Source organism: Sus scrofa, chromosome 14 (genome assembly GCF_054392235.1).
Source record: "Sus scrofa isolate SSC_HxYL_T2T_F1_AM1 chromosome 14, Sscrofa_HxYL_maternal_Yorkshire_Landrace_v2.0, whole genome shotgun sequence".
NCBI classification, from domain to species: Eukaryota; Metazoa; Chordata; class Mammalia; order Artiodactyla; family Suidae; genus Sus; species Sus scrofa.
The window spans coordinates 115,751,844-115,768,622 of NC_139396.1; the positions used below are offsets into that span (position 1 = coordinate 115,751,844).

Here is a 16,779-nt window from a genome sequence, read left to right on the forward strand (position 1 = left end):
ATTTTCAGTGACTACTTAGCTATAAGTAAATAAGATGATGTGGGGTTACATCATAGTTGATTGGGTTAGAGTTTTGCCTTGCTTTGAGCCTTGAGTCAGACAACTCTGACAACCAAAATGTGCTTTCATAGATTAACTAACTGAAATGCCACATTTGATTTTTTTTTAATTGAAGCATTTGCATATTACCTCTACGGTTTTGCCTGATAAATGTGAATAGTCTTTATCTGGTTTACCAATACATTCATTTACCCAGCTTGAAATAAAAATGCCAGTGGAGTGACCTGAATGCTATATAAATGCCTTGCTTATCATGAATTATCCAGATAATTTCATCAGTTGTTTGCCTTCGTGTGTGTGTGTGTGTGTGTGTGTGTGTGTGTGTGTGTGTCTTTTTGCCATTTCTTGGGCTGCTTCTGCAGCATATGGAGGTTCCCAGGCTAGGGGTCTAATCAGAGCTGTAGCCGCTGGCCTACGCCAGAGCCACAGCAACTCGGGATCGGAGCGGTGTCTGAGACCTACACCACAACTCACTTGGCAACACCGGATCCTTAACCCACTGAGCAAGGGCAGGGATCGAACCCGCAACCTCATGGTTCTTAGTCGGATTCATTAACCACTGTGCCACGACGGGAACTCTAGTTGTTTGTCTTTTTTTAAGCTGTAGTGATCAGGCCAAGAGACACTTTGGAAAGGAGAAAATTACAAACTTTTGACTGGGAGCTAGAAAAGTTGATGGTGAATAGTGAACAGATCTTTCTCTTCAGTATCCATTAAATCATAACAAAAGTACGCTCTAAGAATCAATTTGTGATTCACTTTTGAAATGAAACAGGATGCTTTTTTTCATCCTTTGGCTAATTACATTGGTTGTAAATTCAGGTTCCCTGAGTCACAATTCTCCTACAGATATAATCTGTTCAAAAATGTTGGCCCTCTCAATGTATTTTTTTTTTAATTCTACTCATTCCTGATACTTAAAAATTCAGATATGTCTTATAAATTTTCATATTTCTGGTTTCTCTTGATACATTTGAATATTTGGGAAACTGGCCTTGCTTGTTTGCATAAAACAATTGATTGAAGCTGAGTAGCAGCTACCATATTTAGACACTTATGACTTCAATCTTTGAAAAATTTCAATAATCTCTTCCACTTCCCTTCCCTCTGCCCCTTGAACTGAGAGATTTCCATTTATTTTCCTGTGGCAAAAGAAAAATTTTAAAAAGAAGGTATTTGTGGACATGATATTTAACTCCTTTGAACAAATGCAAATTGAAGGACAACAGTCCAGTTCATAGTGAATTCCTCCTTCCTGAGGGTGGGGTGAGAGAGAGGTCAGGAGAATATCAGAGAAGTCCTGACCCCACCTTCAGTGTGACTGGCTAAACCTCTGCCTTTAGGGATGGGCAGTTTGGTCCCTCAAGGCTTTTGTGAATGATTTTGATGTTGTCCCTGGAGTCTTTTCAAGGCTAAACTTATGGCCACATTACAATTAAAGCAGAAGCTAATGCATTTTTAATTTTTTTTAAGTTGAATTTTGTTCTACAATACTTTTTTTAAACTGCAGTGTACAATTTAAGAATATATATCCTGGGGTTAGATTGATGGATTTAAAAAGATAGATTTACCTGTAGTCACTTCTATTGACCCTGAAAATAAGGCTTAATCTTTCTTGACCTCAGCTTCCTTCCCTACAAAATAGTAGTGTCTATGATAAGGTTATAATGAAGAATAAAATACATAATCTAAATGACAGTGTTAAGTATAATGGTTCTTCAGCCCTCCAATCCCACTTTAAAACCAACTTGCCAAATTATACTGTGCTATATGCATCAGAAAATAATAAAGTCTAAATATTAATGAAAACTAAAGTGGTATTTTCCACTTACTGATCACTTACTATGTGCTAGCCACTTTTTGTGCATTATTTTATTAAATCCTCACTGTAACACTATGTATTAGTCAAGTTTCTTCAGAGAAACAGAACCAACAGTATATATCTGTGTGTGTGTGTGTGTGTGTGTGTGTGTAGAGAGAGAGAGAAACTGAAAGATAGACTGAGAGAGAGAGATTTACTTTAAGGAATTAGTTCACAGGATTGTGGAGGCTTGCCAAGTCTAAAAACTACCAGGTATACTGGTAGGCTAAAGACCTCAGGGAAGAGTTGCAGTTGAGTACAAAGACAGTCTTCTGTAAAAAAAAAAATTCCCTCTTCTTCCTGGGAGGTCATTCTTTTTTTGTTTGTTTGTTTGCTTTTGCCTTTTCTAGGACCGCTCCGAGGCACATGGAGGTTCCCAGGCTAGGGGTCGAATCGGAGCTGTAGCCACTGGCCTACACCAGGGACACAGCAACGTGGGATCCAAGCCAAGTCTGCAACCTACACAACAGCTCATGGCAACGCTGGATCGTTAACTCACTGAGCAAGGCCAGGGATCGAACCTGCAACCTCATGGTTCCTAGTCGCATTTGTTAACCACTGCGCCACGACAGGAAATCCTCAATCTTTTTTCTATTAAGGCTTTCAACTGATTCAACAGGCCTATCCAAATTGTGCAGTGCAATCTGCTTTGCACAAAGTCTGTTGATTTAAATGTTAATTTCATCTAAAATATACCTTCACAAGACAGAAAGAAAAAAACAAATATCATACGATACCACTTATTTGCAGAATCTAAAATATGGCAGAGATGACCCAATCTATAAGACAGAAACAGATCAAGGCCAAGGAGAGTAGACTCGTGGTTCCCAGGGAGGAGGAGAGTGGGATTGGGATAGACAGGCAGTTTGGGGTTTTTGGATACAAACTCATGTTTAGAATGGATGGGCAATGGGGCCCTACTGTTCAGCACAGGGAACTGTGTGTGACTGGGTCACTTTTCTTTTCAACAGAAATTGAAGAAACATTGTAAATCAACTATAATTTAATAAAAAATAAAAAAATAAAGTATACATTTACAGAAAAATCTGAAATTCTGAAATAACATTAGAACAAATATCTCTGTACTACAGCTTAGCCAAGTTGACACATATAACTAATTACCTCACACTATGAAGTATGTAGTTTCATTATTCCAATATTAAGGTAGGCAAATTAAGGGTCAGAAATTTTAAGTTGCCAATTTAGAAGGTTCATAGAAAAATGTTGAATCTATGATTTCAACCCAGATCTGGTATTTTTTGGAGCATTCTCAACCATTTCATGATATGTGATTTAGCTATCATGACATGATGAATAAACATTTTATGATATATAATTTATGATATGACATAATATACTATAAATTTATACAATATGACTCCCTTTGTTAAGGTAATATCTATTTCCTCACCGAAACTAAATTCATAATGTAAAGAATTTCCTATTTTTGCTAGTACAGGAAAAACTAAAATCTCTAATTAAGGACAAAACCAATACCCTTTCCCCATTTTTTTCTTAGTCGACACAGTCTTAGGCAGCAGTGACAAGTTGAATATCTGTTCTCTTATTCATTAGCTATAGCCTGAGCTGTCACCCTATGAGGTTAAAGTTGTTTCTTTAGCACTATAAAACATCTCTCAAATTGGATACATCCAGTTCCAGCTCTGTTATCTTATCTTTCCAGAGGATAAATGAGATACATAAGACTTGCAGTCCCAATTACCTCTGCTGCAGCAACCATGAATTTCCATACCAGTTTCCTAATTGGATACTGTTTCTCCAACAAAGTGTTAGTTTCATAATATGACAAACACTTTAATCTTCAGAAATATTAGCAATATGAACCATAGATCAAAACAGATTTATCTGGGAGAAAATTAAGCATAAAGAAAACAAGGTAGAGCAAAAGACAACAAAACAGCTTTGTCCGTGATTGGTTCAATGTAATTCAGTTTTCCAAAGCGTAGGACATATAACTTTATACTTACATGGTTTAATCATTCATCATGAGTTTAGCTGCAACAAAATCACTCTCATATCTTGGAAGGAGAGGAATAAATATCTAATACAATTTGTCTCCTTTCTATAAGAGGCAAATAAAATATACTGTATTTTTGGAAAAATTTAAAGTCTGATATAGTGGCTCTGCCAATCATTAGACTTTCCTGGAATCTTTCTTCTATTGTTTTTATTGTACACAAAACCTACATTCTTTCCATTTCTTATTTGTCTGTCTACATTCCTGATACTTCAATGTTGAATTAAGAGTGGGCCCTTTCTAGGTGTACTCTTTTTCTTGTAGCAAAGTGTTACATCACTCAAGAATAAGTGAGTGCCATACGTGAAATTTTATGTCCCAAAAGGATTTTCAGCTTTTCTTGATATTCACTTATCCTCTGTGTTTACTTAAATCTATTCATTATTTATTCCAATAAAAAGAGCCCTTCAACTAAATTCTACAACATACTCCACTTTGTTTCCCCATTTCTTCCAATCTGAATATCATTATAAGTATTTTCCTGGATTTAATCAGAATTTAGGTCTCATAATCTGATACCTAAGGCCACAATTGTCTATTCTGAGTTTAAAATGAGAAAGACTTTCAGAAGGGAGACAATTTCACAGTTGTTCTCATTTAATTAGCTTCTTGTACAAAAGTACAGTTGAAGAGAGACCATACCCATATCTCTTCTTTAACCTAATCTTTTAAAAAAATCCCCCACCGAAGTGTTGTCCAGTAACCTAACTGATCCACAGCAATATTCCTCAATTTCTGTAATTCAGTAGAGATAAGGGAGGGTGGCAGAAAAAAAGCTATGGGTTTTCTAAATTCTTCCACTATATAATAGAGTTGTTGAGTTCATAAATCACTGCAAGTCCAATGCTTTTTCTTGGGAAAAATCCTGACTTTTTCTTTTTCCATGTGTGAACTCAATCCCATACCTACCTCCTGGTATAAAACAGTTTATTTCACAAATTGAGCATTTTCATCACCATTGTTCACACACACACACACACACACACACACACACACACACACACACAATCTCTCTTAAAGTAAGATGAAGTGTGTCACTGCTGATATCTTTGACTCAAAAAATGTAGAGATAACTTTTGTAAGCAAGTAGTGTAAGTTTAGGTACTGCCAGCCTATGAGCTGTGGTGGCCATGAGATGCACCCCTTTGTTCTCCTTCAGGAAAGACAGCTGAGGCCATGCTCCCCACAACCAGTTTTAAGTCAGTGGTTGAGCATGGCAATGACACTAGGGTCTGCCCATTCCTTTCTGAAGATGGAACACTCTCACCGATAATTTTGGCACAGTGATACCACATCAACCTGGTCAAGAATTTTTCAGAACAGCCATGAAGTCTGAAATTTTCAACTCAATCTTCATTCACTCTCCTTTCACAGGGGTCATGCCCATGTACTGGTTTGAAGGATCTTCTGCTGGATCCTGATCCCTTCTTCTTCACCCACTCAATAAATCTTTTGAACATCTATTTCCATCCTAGTATCTAATTATTTAAGAACCCAAACCTATGTAACCCAAACCTAGTTATGTTTTCAAGTCGATTTATCTCTCATTCTTCAATGCAGAAATTACAATAAAATTTCATGATAATAATTGAGCTAACCTTGTTAAATTTCTTAGTAGTAAATGAGAAAATAAATGTAATGATATAATGAGAAAAAAATGAATACAAGGTATTCCCTTTACATCTACTTACCTTCACCACCTTCTTCTCCTCTCTTCTTCTTTCTCCTCCTATTCCTTCTCCTTTACTTAATCATTCTCTTCATTTTCCTCCTTCTATTTTCTTCCTCTTTTTCATTTTCTTCTTTATTATTCTCGCTATCATCATCATCTTTGAAGAATATGAAGTAGTAAGCAACAGTAGAGTTTCAAGTAATACAGTATGGTAAAGAAAGGAGAATGCTTGGGAAACACAAACATTAACTTATGCTTAATGGTGAAAATAACAATGATAAATATCACTTATTCAGCAGTTATTAGAACCCAAATAATGGTGAGGTACACAAAAAGTATCATCATTTAATTCCCATAAAAACCTATGATATAAGTATCTCTGTCTTAATTTTAAAAGACTGAGACTGAAAATCAGAGAAGTTAAGCAATTTCCTCATGATTATACAGCTGTGGAATGGTGAGACAGGGTTTGAATACATGTTTTGCTGATTTTAATGCCTATGCTTTTGCCACACATATATATGCCTAATTATTGAGGAGAAAAGTAGACCAAAAGGCAAATGGAGAAAACAAAAAACAGCAGAGAAGGAAGGAGGGAAAGAGTAAGAATTGTCAACATGGCAACAAAAAGAAATAGGATTAGGAGAAGGTAGGAGAAAAAGGCTCTCTGTGGCCAAGATTCTTTTGGCTGGGTGATCAGTTCAGTTCTTTGTTTCATACAGAAGGGAATCCTTGATGAGTAAATGAGAGTTTCTGAATCATTTCTCACATTTCAATGAAATTATTAAGACACTCTGATGGTAAGAGAGGGTAAATTAGTAATATCTTCCTTTCTCTTTCCAGCCCTACAGATTATTGCCTTCTGAAATTGTTCTAAAGAAGAGTCAGATATATGACTGACGCCAAAATGACTTCTTTACCAACCATAGCAACAGAAAAGGGCTATAATAGGGACAAATTCAATCTAACAGATGTTAGAATATAGGATCAGAAACAGCCAACCTAAGAAGCTTACTATATCTAAGCTCCAAATATATTTTTTAAGCATATTTTAGGGTCAGTTTGATCAAGAGGACAGTAACAGAATTTGCCTTTGAAAATAATAATTTTTTAAGACAAATATCTATTGCTCCTGACATTGTGTTATATGTTCTTTTTGTAGGTAGTTGTTTTTTTGTTTGTTTGTTTGTTTGTTTTTTTAACGTCTCCAGCAGTGGCTTTTAAAATTCTTTCAAAGCAGGAAGGCCAAGCTGTAAATCACATAAAAGTAGGAATTGCTCCTGCTTTCTCCTGGCCTCCCTGCATGACTTCCTAGTTATTTACTAAGGATCTCTGAGATTTTGCATAATATGGTGGGAAATTACTGCCCTTGTTCATATCATCACAGAAGCTATAGATGACCGGATGATTAATGGTTTAAGAGATCAAAAATTCTGCATAAAACATTTGAATATGAACCCAGGCTTTTAAACTCTAAACCAGAGGGAAAACATTGAGACTTTCAGTTTCAAAGTAAATGGGAAGAATGCAGGAGAGCAACAATTGCCCAGGTAAGGAATCAAGCTTGCTGAGGTAGGGAACCATTCTTAGAGTCATTTCCTATAGCATGGATAGTGGGGTTTTGTTGCATATGTTGTATTTTCTACATATGCCTATGTATCCCCATCAAAATAGATTATTTCTGGTCCTTAATCATGGCTAGGAAGATTTCTAGAGTAGTCAAATTTTCTAAGTGTTTGACACACCTCCTCATTTAATTTCTTTTGCTATCATTCATAATGAGTATCACTGATAAAAAGTGATTTTGTTGAAGCTTAGCCTTGTCCTCATGGGAACTACTGTTCATCAAATGAGGACACGGTGATAAATGGCAGAGAGTGGCCATACATATCTAAAGTGTTTTCTCTGTTTTTTTTGTATTGACATAACTATTTATTTTTATATATTTTCCCCAATTTGATTATGAGCCCCCAGAAGGTAGGAGCCTCATCTCTATTTGTCACTATTTACTTATCTATCATCTGCTCCTCCCTCCCCCTGACTAGAATGTAACTTCCACAAAAGTTAGAACATCTTTGCCTACTTAATTTTTTTATCCCCATCATGCACGTAGTATGTTACTGGGTGCATAATAGGTACACATATTCATTGATAAATGATTATAGCACTGTCTCTGAAGCTGTTTTTCATGTTTCTTATACTAGTTTAGAAAATCTATTGCAGAAGTTATATTTATCAATCATTAATTTTGTCTCTTTTTTTGTTTACTGCTCTGTAAGGCTACTTTCTTTGGCTCTAAAAATATTTTCTAATACATTTCATTTTAACTGCACATGTATGAAACTAAACTCAGTCAACTTCCTCTTATATTATTCTCAGTTGTATGAACTTTCCATGTTTGATTCATGATAATGTTTTGAACTGAGATCTAAAACACTTGGATCAAAAATCCCTTAAAGAATGTTATGACAGACTAGCAGTGGCCATGATGTTCATATACTATGAAAGTAATTTCATAACATCCCTATAAGGGTTTTCTGGTGTAATCTTCATATTTGGATGAGATTTATAAATCGAATTACTTTTCTTCCTTTTCCTTCTCTTCACTCCTACATCCTATCAATTTCTTTGATATAGACACTAATCCCACTTTAATGGAGGCCATGCATCAAAGTTTTTAATGGCCTGCCCATCAATGAAGGAGCCTCTGATATTTTTGATAAAGATGAGATGCAAATACCTAATCCAAATCTCAGTGGAATTTTCCACTTAGCATCCAGAGCATCTGTTGTCTTATCTCTTCACTTCCCTGAATTTATTCATAAATTTTTAAATACTATAAATAAACTATAAATCCTATTTTATCCCAATGCCTTACTAACAGAAACCGAGGTACACACTCTATGTGTACTCTATTCCTTTCACTGAAATTTCATTCAGTTTACCATTTTATGAGAAAGTACAGTTTTCCTAATTGCTTTTATCTTAAGGGCTTTATTACCACAATACATTTTTAGTGAAGAGTGCCTACTGCTTGCCTAAGATTTGGTTGCAGCTTGTCTAATTATTCCCCTAAGAATTGGTGGCAGCTTGTCTAATAACAGTAGCAAAGAACATAGTTAAATGAGGTTGTTTTTACTGATAGAATTTAGGGCTTAGGAGGTGAGGCAAAATTACAGGTATCAAATAAGTGTTTTAGAAATGGAGATGCCACTCACTATTGTGTGAATCAGTATAAACAGCTTTATTATTGTATGAGCCTCCAGATGCAACCAGTGATTTCATTTGCTTAACATACCACTTTATGGATGTTAAGTACAAGAGATCAGTTGCAAATAATATTGTGCTTTAGGCTAAAGTTCTATCAGTTTATTTGGATGACTATTTAATGAAATTATATATCCTTTTTTTGAATGACTTTTTTTTTTTTTTTTTTTTTGTCTTTTTGCCTTTTTGCTTCCTCTAGGGCCTCTCTCACGGCATATGGAGGTTCCCAGGCTAGGGGTCTAATCAGAGCCGTAGCCATTGGCCTAAGCCAGAGTCACAGCAATGAGGGATCTGAGCTGTGTCTGCAACTCACACCACAGCTCCCAGCAACACCAGATCCTTAACCCACTAAGCAAGGCCAGGGATCAAACTCACAACCTCATGGTTCCTAGTCGAATTCGTTAATCACTGCGCCACAACGGGAACTCTGTGAATGACATTTATTAATGCTATTTAAATTATACCGTTTGTGGACCAACTCAAGGCTCTTTTGAAAAAATTGTTAAAAATAGGCATTCAATTGAGAGTTATTAATAAATTTGTAAATATCCTTTTTGAAATTTTCATTATTCCATTTTCCAGGAGACAGAAAGTTGCCAGGAGGGAGCTAAATTCACTTTCTTAAGACTCCTAATAAAATGGATTATCTTTTTATTTATTTTTTATTTTGAGTGGGAACAGGAACAATCTTTTGTCCTGGGTGATAAAGAACAAGAGAGGCACCAGAGAGGAGTGTTCATAGTTTGAATGTTAATATTCACGTACACTCTTATTTGCTCCAGCTAAACTCCTTGGGAAAAGCTTTCAAAGAGAAAACATGTTTAGTTTTCACCAATTTCATCTCTATGATAATTCCCTGGTTCTATGCATTTGTTGGAGATAAAAAAGCTACTTGAGTGACAGGAGCTATTGAAAATTAGTTGATACATTTCAACAAGCATTTCTTTGTTATAAAACAGAACATGTATTGCAATAAATTTGAAATTCTGGGCTTTCAGTTTGAAATGTATTAACAGATGGCATTGAAAAAAATTTTACTGGAAAAACAATGTAGCTTTGTTCTAATTTTTCCTACAAAATCTTCAGCTTAAATTTTCCTTTCTCAGATAGGCCTTCCTTCACATTTTCATTAAAACTACAATACATATTTTATTCATAGAACTTATCATATATCTTAATTACCTGCGCATTTGTTTCCTGGTTTATGTGCTGCTTTCTCCCTGTAGTCAGAATATAAGCTCCAGAACAGCAGGGACCTTTCTGTCTGATTCATCTTCGGACAGTTCCTTGGGGCCTCATGTGACACTTCACCCAGGAAGGTGCTCAATAAACATGAATAAATCAGTGAATGTCTTGGGAAGGATCACATCAATTATAAAGTGCTATCTAATTGCTTGAGATGCTATGGTTAGTTCTATTGCTGAATGTCAGAGCCCATTACATTCCCAGAGATGTTCCAGCTGTTGAGCGGTGGCAGTATTTCTGCTCTTCCTATTGAAGGGGAACCACATAAAGCTGACATTGCCAAGATCAGATAGAAAGGATCTTAGCATTTGACTTTGCTAATGTCTTAGGATTTCATAAAGAATAACTTCTTTCAGTTGGCAGGAACTGATGATTGCAACAAATCTGTGAGTAAGACATTAACTAGTCCTATAGACACTGACTAGTATTCTGCCTCTCTAGTCCTCAGAATTCTCATACACAAAATGAGATGGTGGCTAATTCCTAAGGTTCCTTCCAGCTGTAATATTTTATGATTCTATCTTTGGAATTTGATAACTTTTGTTTAATACCTATACACTTTTAGACATTGAAGTGAATTAGATAAATAGAAAAAAGAAGATCTGCAAATAATAATTTGATACATGTACCTTAATGTTCACTGCGGCATTATTTACAATAGCCAAGATGTGGAAGCAACCTAAATGTCCATCATCAGAGGAATGGATAAAGAAGATATGGTATATAATGAAATATTATTCAGCCATAAAAAAATGAACTAATGCTATTTGCAACAACATAGATGGACCTAGAGATTATCATACTAGGTGAAGTAAGTCAAGAGAAAGACAAACATTGTATGCTATCACTTACATGTGGAATCTTTAAAAAAAGATACAAATGAACTTTTTTAAAAAACACAAAGAGACTCACAGACTGAAAACAAAATTGTGGTTACCAAAGGGGACAGGGGCAACAGGGATAGATTAGGGGTTCGGGACTGATGTATGTAAGCTATTGTATATAGAATGGATGGTCAATGTTGACCTGCTGTATGGCACAAAGTACTTTACCCAATATCTTTGATAACCCACATGGGAAAAGAATCTAAAAAAGAATAGATATGTGTATTATGTAACTGGATAACTTTGTTGTACAGCAGAAATGATCACAACATTGTGAATCAAATGTACTCCCATAAAACTTTAAAAATGAAAAAAAAAATAAGGTGATTATTCCTCCAAACCACAGTTTTACTAATTTCTTTGAATTGTAAGTTTAGGTTTCTATATGAAAAACAGGATAAATTGTTTATTAAAATATTTATTTACAAGAAATAGCAACAACAACGACAAAAAGACAAAAAAAAAAAAAAAAAAAAAAGGAGTTCCCGTCGTGGCGCAGTGGTTAACGAATCCGACTAGGAACCATGAGGTTGCGGGTTCGGTCCCTGCCCTTGCTCAGTGGGTTAACGATCCGGCGTTGCCCTGAGCTGTGGTGTAGGTTGCAGACGCGGCTCAGATCCCTCATTGCTGTGGCTCTGGCGTAGGCCGGTGGCTACAGCTCCGATTCCACCCCTTTCCTGGGAACCTCCATATGCCACGGGAGAGGCCCAAGAAATAGCAACAACAACAACAAAAAGACAAAAAAAAAATATATATATATATATATATATATATATTTATTTATTTAGAAGTATTTTTTTATTTATTTAGAAGATATTTATTCTTCTCCAGGCCATTATAATATCTTTTGTTATCAGGCAGCAAAATCTATTAGGAATAACTCAAGATTGAATATCTTATTGAACTTTTCTGACCTTTAATTAGCCAGGAAAGGATTACAAGTGATGTCTAAGAAAATATGAATGATCATAATTAAACCTGTAATTGATAACCTTGGAAGAAGTTTGGAAATTTATCAAGACATGCCCTTCATAGCCTGAAACAAAATGAAACAAACAAGAACAACAAATTATATACATAGTTAAACAAATAAATAAATGCAATAGAGTAAGACAGTTTTGTAAAAACTTCATATTATCCTGTCACTCCTTTTGAAAGGAAGAAAGCATTACATGGTTTTCAAATAGCAGTTATACCATTTAATAGAAGATTTCTCTTTAGTCCTCTATCAGTAAATTAGAATTGCTGGTTATTCTTTTTTATTTGAGATTTTGCAAATTGCAGTCAAAAGCATTGATAAATTTTTTTTTTCTTTAGGGACACATTTTAACTGTGGATCTTCCTTCCCTAATTCATAAGCAGAATTATCCAATTTTCTCTTTTTCATCATGAAAATAATGAAATTTTCCTTTTTCACTTTATCTGTTCAACTTTTCTCATAACTCAGCTGGAAGTTATGGCATAAAAAAATAGGTATTCTGGCTTTCCCCTTGAATTAACAATAGTTATTGTTAATCTAAAGAACAAGAAAGATAAGGGGGAATGGAATACATATTAAATTATCTAGAACAATTATAACTTATGTGTGAATCTAACTCTAAGCTTATCAAAAACTACAGTGACTTTAAATCATATGATGAATATACTATATTTTATACTATCTTACATGCAAATGTGCATATGTGCAGGCACAAAGATTTCTGAGGGTTAAGGCTGAACTCACATGATAATATTGATGTTGGCAAAATTTAACCTAATATCATCTCTAATCTTTCTCTGCTCTCTTCCCAGATATACTGTTCTCTTTAGATGACTTCTTTGTCCACTCAGGTCCTTCCAAAAACAATTAAGAATTATGACAAAAATAATACCCTCTAACCAAAGCTTTCTTGGGTACAAAAGATAAAAGCCCATTGTGGCTGGCCCAAATAAGGAGGAATGGGTTTGCTGTAAGAACATGGAGATTTCGCTGAGCAAATTATACATAGATAAATTTCTTACAAATTATAGCTGAGACTTGTTAGACTATTAAGGCAGATAGCCTTCCTATATCTCTTTCAGTCTTTCTAGAGCTCTAGTCTCTTATATCTGCTCCATCTTCCTCAAGTGAAGATTGACTTCTACTTAGTTTTCCAAATGCAACAGATACATGGAGATCTCACATAGAATTTTATAGAGCCTTTCAGATCTTGCACCTTCCAATCAGTACATATAGTTGAGGTATATCCAATGTAAAGGAAGACATTTTTCATGGTTGCTGGCTAGAGAATGGACTGCCTAGTTTGGGGTCAAGTATGTACTACTGAACCAGTCATCCATGTTCAATATATGCAATCCTCTGGGTATATACACTGTGCCCTTCAGTCTCATATAACAAGCCCATGCAGCAGTATTAGAAACATGACTGGCAATGAAGTTGGGTGCTTTTAAAAAAGCAAGTCTATTTTATGCCTTAAATTGCACCTATTATTTTATATATAAAGTCAGTATGTACCCTAAGAAAAATATTAATATTTATTATTTTATTATTTTAAAAGTATATTATTAAGTATTATTTTATTAATAATATTATTTATTAAAATAAATAAATTATTTTTCAACTTTAGAGTTTTTTCCTGCCTTTGTTATACCTACAAGCCAGCTCCACCTACTTCCTGAATTAAATTATTTTTATTTTCATTAAAATTGATTACCTACATTAACCCCCCTTTAAATGGCTCTCAGCCCTATTCACTTTCTGTTTTTTACCTTCTGTCTGGCTCCTGGTCTTTAAATTTGTCATACCAACACCATTGCAGTTGGCCAGGTGGTTGATACTAGTCTCCTTGACTGGACCCTTGGCACTTTCTAAGAGCCTGCTACCCTTATAGGTGTCTTAGATAGAGTGACTAGCCTTAGTTCACATCTCCAATCCAAATTCTAAGAATAGTTACTTGGAAAAAATCTTAGACTTTTTCAAGGTGTTGTTTGGACATTTACATGTCTTGTATGATGCTCCAGTTCCTTCCTAAGGATAGTTGTTTTTAAATTAATTAATTAATTAGTTAATTATTTTTCTTCCCAAGAAGAGTTAATAGAAATTTTATTCAGGGTGAAACTTTGTTGATGATGTCTAAAACCTAGGAATTATTGTTCTCATATTTATTTTCTAGTATATATGAATGAAAACCATATCAGCATTTAGACAAGTATGAAGTAAATGGGACTATTAAGGTGAAAAATTTAGGTCAGGAAAATCATCAAATCATCTGGTTAGAAGGTCATCCTAAGTAGAAGGACATCTTCTCAGGTTAATGACATCACTTATTTGTACATATACATTCCTCATGTTCACATTTTGGACATTTTATCTTGGCTAACTTTGATGCCTATAAGAAACTCTTGTTTTTGATGCAGGGAAATCACTCACTCCAAAAATGCTTGCAGGCTTCTTGATAAATTCACCATTGGTCTTTCTACCTAAGGGGGATTTAATAATAAATCTGAATCTCTCATCAGGAATATCAAATTGCTGATGCTCTTCCTCTGCTGCAGGAGATCTATGCCCTGACACAGGATATTGTGTCACATCCTAATCCCAGCACACTGAGCAGTTTCTCAGTTTGCACAGCAGCCTGAATATATCACTTTATCAGCCTTCAAAGTCAGAGTTATGAGCGTAATAGCTTAAGGAAGTTTCAGTCTTCAGTCATCCTGCATAAAATTACTTAAATTGGATTCAGTGAGAGTTTTGTCTGGATATATGCCCAGGAGTGGGATTGCTGGATCATATAGTATAGCATAAAATTTTAGCTCTGATGTGAGTGATGGAGATATATCTATAGTTTCCCCATGCCCCCTGAACATGCATAAGGAAATCTGCAAAATGTGTTGGATATCAGTAACACTGGTGTGTTGTGATTAGTTGTGATGTGTCCTAAGTATCTATTACAAATGAGAGATAAAATAGTTGTTTATGAATTATATATATTTTATAACAGAGTGGATTAAAGGATAACATTTTAATAATTTCACTCATATTTGTTGCATTCAGATATACTTTTTTGAGTCAGAGGGGAAGAAAGGTTTGAGTTAGACTTAATGAGCCAGAAATTAATCTTTCTCCCTGGAGTTAAGTTATACGTTTACCGTATGTATCTTAGAGAAAAGGTAAAAGTGCTACTATAGCTGATCCTCTCCAACACTGAAATGCTAAGTTTCTAAGAAGTGTATAATCTTTATACCTTTATAACCTTCATAGTCTCAACTTAAGGATCTACTAAAAACAAATAAATAGCAATTTTTAAGCCCCTGTGAAAATTTAAAGACACATGTAAATCTGTAAATAAAATCGATCCAATCCTATGCCTTCCTTTGCTAGAGTGGATGGATCTTTTCATAGAAAGATAACTTGATTAATTATTTAACATGAAAAAGTGAGAATTCCTTATTGTTTTGTTTCCTTACCTGATGTTTTCTTATAGGCTATTTGACCTTGATGTGATAAAAAATCTCTCATGTATAAATTTCTCATTAATATGAGTTAGATTATTTCTAAAATGTCATTAATGAATTATTATGTTCTCATTCAAAAATCTAGTACCATTATACTATGAATATTTCCACTTTCTTCTGGTCATACTAGTGAACCCAAAACAGGCATTGTTGTTTTCCAGATCTCTAACTGCATTTATAAGTGTACTTACTCTCATTAGAAAAAAAAAAAAACTGATTATTATTGTACAAGATGAACACAATGTTTTAAAATATGGTCAAAACTAGGCTATAGCCATGATAGTTACCTCAAATTCTAGGAAACTAATAAACATTACCAAAGTGGTGGATTATAATGACTTGCACTTTCCCAATAATGAATTGGGTAAAAGCATTATTTTATATTACATAACTAAAAAGTATCTTTTTATAAGAATGTCAGAAATTTCACCTTTAATATTACAAATCAAGCAGTCATTAAACTCAAAACTACAAGTAATATTTAACATCATATCTAGATAGAAGGAGAATGCATATAGTTGGCAGATTTCATTTGAGTTTAGGTACTTTTCTTTCTTCACAATGGTCCCAGCCATGTGAGCAACGCACCTTAAGTGCCATTAAAAAAAAAAAAGAAAAAAAACGTGAATAAGGGATTCTCAAGAAACTTAGGTTAGCCAATGTGAGGAATTTGGACATTTAGTAAAATCTCCTACTTGGTTAGGGACATTGGCCACACTGAACATAAATGTGATTGGAGTCCTCTAAATTCTACTTCTCATAAAAGTATTTGTGTGATAACAATACACATGATTACAAAGTTTTTGCATCGCTCTTTCTTAAAGCTTTTCAGAAAAGTAATTCTCACTTTTCATAAATGATATTTTATATTTATATTTGGAGTGAATATAATCTCATTGTAGTAAATTAAATTAATTTTTTTCTTTCTGTGATTAGAGGACATGGAGAAGAGTTGGCTACATTTTAGTTATAAGATAAATCATGGTGCAAGATCCATAATTTTCAACTCTAGTTTGCTCCAATATTCCCCAGGATCTTCAAGCACCTTGAGATATTTGTAGAAATCACCTGATTTTTTTGCTGATTTTTTTTCTACTTTTTAGGGCTGCACCCTGGACATATGGACATTCTCAGGCTGGGGTGGAATCAGAGCTACAGCTACCAGCCTACGCCACAGCCACAGCAATACAGGATCCAAGCTGCATCTGCAACTTACACCATAATTCATGGCAACGCCAGATCCCTGACCCACTGAGTG

At 34.7% G+C, this 16,779-nt stretch overlaps 1 long non-coding RNA gene across 1 annotated transcript in view; it reads right to left on the minus strand.

Moving 5' to 3' along the window:
- LOC146396954 (uncharacterized) overlaps positions 1-16,779 on the minus strand; it is a 545,736-nt gene that overhangs the window by 23,082 nt on the left and 505,875 nt on the right. The window contains exons 6-7 of the long non-coding RNA XR_014827586.1: positions 10,081-10,220; positions 5,651-5,788 (exon numbers count right to left, since the gene is read on the minus strand). This is a non-coding gene — a long non-coding RNA (uncharacterized LOC146396954). The remainder of the gene's footprint in view (positions 1-5,650; positions 5,789-10,080; positions 10,221-16,779) is intronic.